Genomic DNA, 6432 nt, shown 5'->3' with positions numbered 1-6432 from the left:
TGAGTAGTGCAGCCTCCTTCTTTAGTTGCTCCCTTTTGTGGTGGTCTAAGGTTTTTACGAACCCACGCGTGTCCAACTCCAAAGACTAATGTGTGCAGAGAATGTACCTCATGGAAATATGGACGCTGACGAGCGCTTCCTCAACCTTCTACGCCACAATTTCAATGTTTTCCGAAAAAGATCAAACCATTTGGATGCTTGTTTGGTCTGCACAAACCTGACAGAAGACTGAAGATAAGCCAAAAAAAACAAAACAAAAAAAAAATGGGCTGTTCAAGGCCATGCTGCCGAGTTAACTCTTCAGATGCCAAATTGGTCACCCCGGGACCTTGATGACGCTGAGTTGGCGGCTTAAGAAGTTTTAAGGTGATGCGTGCCTGACTGCACGGACAAGGCTCATGTTTCAGCCTATCCAAAAAGTTCTATGAAAACCAAGCTGAATGATACCCAAAGATGTAAACATTTTGATGGTTTTCTTTATTTTTCTTTACTTTAAAAAGATACTACATTTACTTACGATTTTTGATTGTTCCTGTTCGAAGGGGGTCGTCTATATGTGAAGTGCTTTAACTGAACTCAAGCCAAATAATATTTCTATGACTTCAGTACCATTTGTTTTATAAAATACTATCTTACTTGTCTTTTAGTTTGGAAGTCATTCCAGACCAACCCCTTCGACAAGGAACTCTTTATTTTGTTGATTCTAACATTTAACTTTAAAAAAGAGTGACCAAATGAAGATGTCAGATATTTTGAAGAACTTTTAATGTCAATACTATAAGGAATACTTGCTTCTTTTTTAACATAGTTGATTTCTTGCCAAATATTTAGCTTGAACAAACATGTGACCAAATACCTCCATATTTTTAACATTCATAGTCTTTACCTTTACACCTTTCATAACCAAAGCACAGACATACATGTGAGCTTTATAATAACCAACTGTATGAATGACAGCAGGTGAACCTCGAGGACAGCAGCTTAGAGAAGGAACCACAAATTTACTTTAAATTTAGACTGTACATCTTTTAAAGGATATTTAAAGTAACTGATTCCAGGTTACCAAAATTAAGAAATATGTGGGTCAAATGAGAATCAACAAGATGAGTAATAGCATGCATCAGATTTGTTAAAATGTACATTATAACAACAATACTTTCACCAATTTTAACTAAAAAGTAAACATTAATTAAAATGGTGTAACCACAAAAAAAAATATGAGAAATTGTGACCACCTTCACACTTCAGGAAGCCAAATTGATTGAAATAAAGGACCTGAGCTCCAAAACGAAGCCATTGCATAACTTTATTAAAGGTGTAATACCACTGGTGACCACTAGATGCTGGCCCAAAAAGATCTGACTCATAGACTTGCATTGAACTTCTCTCTTAAAATACTAACCATTTTTCCCCTTGACTAATATATTTGGAATCTTTACTAAGTAATCTGGTGGTCAAATAGAACCTGTGATGTCTAAGACTTTTCTATTTTTACTTTATTTAATGAACATTTTTAATGACAAATAGCTTCAGTAGTCTTCATTAATACATTCCACTAACAACATCATAGGATGACTTAGCGTTTGATGACCATTTTAACCAAGTAGCTCTGCCCTTTTTATCCAAATATGGTCACTTCCAGCACCAAAAATTCAACTACCCACTTTAAAAGAGCAGTTCAGAAAGCAAAGAGTGACAAAGGCCTTATGATAGTTTTATTTACTATAAAATAACACGAATTAAGATTATATCACAGGAGATGCTGTGTTTGATTAAAAATTTCACTTAAATGAGCAGCTTTAATTTTGGGGTCAAGTTTTTATAGTGACATTTTCCCCAAGCATTCAATGGAAAATTTGATTAAGTCCTAAAAAATATCTAAAAGCAATTTTTAAGTTTTTTTTTTTAAACATAAGGACACAAAATTTTTTTTAGTATAACATCTCTGCCCCATATATTGGTTGCCTTTGTTTTTACCTACCTTTAGCTTTTAACTATTCCTTTGCTAAGTATAGTGCTAACATAGAAGCTATTAACCAAAACCGCTATATGGCATTAAAAGTTAATTTACCGGTAGTTTATTTTCTAACTGGTGTGATCTTCTTTCTTTGAAACCATTGCTAACAAAATGCAGTTGGGCCATGACTAGTTAGTTAAAGTCAGTAACCTATGTTCATATGTAGCTAATGCTAGTTATTAGTTGGCATTGCTAACTAGCTAATGATTAATCCCTGTATATCTGCCCAAGCGGAAGCTAAATAAGCATCATTTTAACATTCCCAGTATATTTTTTTCATTCTGTAAATGATAGAGAATTAAAATAATGGCCTAAAATTCACTAAAATTGTAATTTTTTTTTTTTTTACATTTAATGCAGGAAGTGATGAATTCAGGTGGCTTTCACTGACCCATGACAAATAGGCTTTAAAAGATAAATTTGTGATGTAATAAGATCGGGCATTGTGTGTTGCCTCAAGCTTTTCTCGTCCTCCAGGTTCACCGTCAGCCCTTTATGAGTGTTAAAGGTTTATCCAAAGCAATACAGAATAAAAACTAATGCCTTTTCCTCTTCTTCTTTCATACACACCTGAAAGCTGTAAAACCAACGCGATACCAAAAAAGTGTATTTGATTTGACCTAAAACGTCAGTAGGTTTTGTAGTGTGAAGTGTGTAGTGGTCGAACTAGGTTTTACAACGGCGACGACTTGTTGCTTTTGTTTTCATTTCTCTTTTCATTTGACTCCTTCGTTCTTCCTGCTGTGATCAGGAAAAAAGTTGCCAAAACAAATGTTCACTTTTTTTGAATGTTGATTATTGTTATTATTATTATTAGACCTGATGGTATTAATTATGATGATTTCTTTTTTGCGTGTATGTAAGAATGACATGAACATTTTTTAGGGTTAATGGTCTTTGAGTATGAGATGTGAGTTTTTCCAGAGCCCATGAATTTAATGCTTTAAAGTTGTTAAAGCAAAACTCACAATCTGCACCAAAGAACCAGGAAATAGAAGAAAAAGAACTACAAAAAGAGGAAAAAAAAAACTGTAGGAAAGTAGAAACTGGCTGCTAGTACCAACGAGAAACAATGCTTTAATGAGTAGTAGTGCTTCACTGTTCTCCAAGTGGAAACCTAAAGCTTTAATGTGTTCAGATTGAGGCATTTCCTCCGTCTTTGGCCAAAATTAAAGGTTTGCAGATAAAAGACTCACAGTGGATAAAATCAGTCAGAGACCGAGCTGTAAGGCTGCACCGTACACAAGTAGGAAGATGGTGGTTGGTTGGAGATTATTATTTCAAGCTATTTTTATTTATTTATTTAGCCTTAGAGCTATGGTTGTAAATGTTAGTAAAATATGAAGGTAATTATAAACCAACATCAGCACTTTCACATCAACGACTGAACTCACATCATCTGTGTTAGCCTGAAAACGCAACAAAACACACATACGGCTGAACAGAATGATGTTAGTTTTGTAGGATGTAACTGTTAAAATCCAGTCATATAAACTAGATGATACTGTGTGACTCAAACAGCTCGGTCTCTGTCTGTTTTATTCACTGTCTGGACTTTACTCTGCTTTCTGTCCTGCCTTGTTCACATTCCAACATGCCTAAAACCAAATAAAAGATTGTGCTTAAAAATGTTCTTCTGTCTTTTTTTTTTTTTTTTGTTATATTTAAAGGTCCAGTGTATAAGATTTGGAGGGATTTGGGAGGATCTATTTGCAAAAATGGAATACAATAGTGTGATATCCTGTAAAACTAGTGTTTGCGTTATCCTACAATGAATGCATATCTACAGAAGAAACCACCATTATTACAAAAATTCTGTCATGAATGACATATTTTCCAGTGTTTCCTCTTGTGTCTTTTACATGATTTTTGTCTTTTAGGTCATTTTTATCTTTTACACCACTTTTCTTTTGTGTCAGATTTTTTAATTGTCATCATGTTGCATCTATTATTTTATTTTTGTCTTTTTGTGTTGTGTCTTTTACATTATTTTTGTTTCTTACTGTATATCATTTTGTGTCATCATCTAGTAGGTCATTTTTATCTTTTATGTGATATGTTTTGTTGTGTCTTGTCTTTTCAGTCTTTTTTTAAATCATTTTTCACTATTTTGTCTTTTATGTAGTTTTTGTCCCAACTTTTTCTTGTCTTTTTTCATTTATATCATTTTCATTTTATCACATCTTTTGAGTCACTTTTATGTGCCTTTATAAAGTGTTTTAGGATAGGATTTTTGGTGTGTAAATAAATCTGTTAAGTGTTTTTGGAGAACATCAAAGTGAAACTAAACATGAGCTGTACATGACATCTTTATTGAGTATATATTAGACTCATATATTTTACATTACACCTGAAGAGATAAATAATCTTGGTCACATTCAATACATTGTTACATATAAATTGCACATAATTTTTCGTATAGGAATCATTTTGTCAAATACATAACAACAGATTATGTCTTGACTAATATATGTTAAAACAAGCTAAACCTGGGAATCTGCAACTCACCTCATCAGGTTTAAAAGTCCAGTGTGTAGGATTTACTGAGGTCTAATCACACCAATGCCACACATGCATAGTTATGATTTGATTAGTGTATAATTACCTGAAAATAAGAGCCAAAGTGTTTCCGTTACCATGGAATCAGCTGTTTACATCCACAGAGGGAGTGGGTCGCCTTTTACAGAGTCTGTCATGTTTCTACAGCAGAAGAAAAATTAACTTACTCTTTATTTTCCTATTTTCTAACAGGTGGAATTCAGCATTAAGGTGCATTATTTTCACTTACATCGGTTTTCCACCTGGCTTTTTTCATTTGCATTTTCAATTTCAGCATAAAAAACTCAGGTGGAAATACAAGAAATTTGGAAAAACCTTGAAATATTGCCAAAAAAAAAAACAAAAAAAACCAAAACATTTTGACAGTGTATTGATGAAAAGTACCTGTAAATAAGTGCAATGGAAACCGATTCAGTGAATAATTGTGTCTGCATGTGTAGGGATATAATGAAACTGAAACAAATGCTTGAATTGGCAAAAAAAATTAAAAAATCAATATTAGATGGAAAACACAATTGAATACCAACATCCATGAAAAGCAGCAGAGAGATGTTAGACAAAGGTTTAGACAAAATATGAAATAGTCAGTAACAGTCTCATTATGATCCACAGCAGTGGTTTGGTTCATGTAACAGTAGCGGATGGATACATTATGGGCACAGATCCCCACAACTGTTTTCTTTCAGGGTTCGGATCTTGTCCACAGGTCGTAAGTGGTTATCGGGTGCACCTGCAATGTTTCTCCTCGCCTGGCTGTGATTGGTCAGTGCTAGTCTTTAAAAGGAGATTGCACTTCCAGCTCAGTGGGTTGTGTGCTGTCCAAGCCTCAACATCCCTTCTTCGCATTCTGCTTTCCATTGGCCACTCCCATCCATCCATCCATCCTCACCAGTGACTCCCATTTCAAAATACTATTTAAAGCCGACTTTTCCATTTTATCTGTCTCTGTGATAGACTCAGTGGGTGACTGCAAATTATTTTCAGTCACCTTTTACAACCCCTAAAAGGACCCTTTAATCGCTCTACCCCTTTTTTCATGGTTATTGTGCTGTTTCTTTAGTTGCATTCACAACTTGTGACCCCTGTCCTTGAGTTTGTTGGATTTGGATTTTGGGCGAAATATAATGAATGGATGAATTCATGCATATTTTGTTTTGCTGATATTCTGAAAACTTGGTTGCAATTTGTGATACATTTGGATGCAAGACATGGAGGCTGGTGCTTAGGAGCATGAGGTACGAGTGAAGAAGAAAAAAGGTATCCTACACACTGTCCAATCAACTTGCAAAAAAATTTAATATTAATAATTAAAGTTTTTTGCAAGTTGATTGGCCAGTGTGTGGGATACCTTTTTTCTTCTTCACTAATACATTTGGATGGAAATCTGCCTGATAAAGGTCAGTGATTAGCATTGACACTTTACATACATTAGGAGCAGTGAGCTGCCATTGAAGACGCTCAGAGGCCAATTACAGATCTTCAACAATGCTAACCGCTACGCCACCGTGCTACCCAATACCAGACCTTGGACTGTTAATGTGTTGAGATGTTGAATTTGTATTTATTACCTCTGCCAAGGAGGTTATGTTTTTGCTGGCGTTGGTTTGTTTGTTTGTTTGTTTGTCTGTCCGTGTGCAAGATAACTCAAAAAGTTATGGATGGATTTGGATGAAAATTTCAGGAAATGTCGATACTGGCACAAGGAACAAATAATTAAATTTTGGTGGTGATCGGAGGGGCGGGGGGGGGCACTGATCTGCCTTGGCGGAGGTCTGCACTCTCCGAATGCTTTTCTAGTTATCATTTTAGTGTTTGAAAAAGAACTGCAAAATTATGTCAAAATGTCAGTGGATTTA

The sequence above is a fragment of the Sphaeramia orbicularis genome, chromosome 11 (genome assembly GCF_902148855.1).
Source record: "Sphaeramia orbicularis chromosome 11, fSphaOr1.1, whole genome shotgun sequence".
NCBI lineage: Eukaryota > Metazoa > Chordata > Actinopteri > Kurtiformes > Apogonidae > Sphaeramia > Sphaeramia orbicularis.
Note: the sequence above shows the minus strand (reverse complement) of the source record.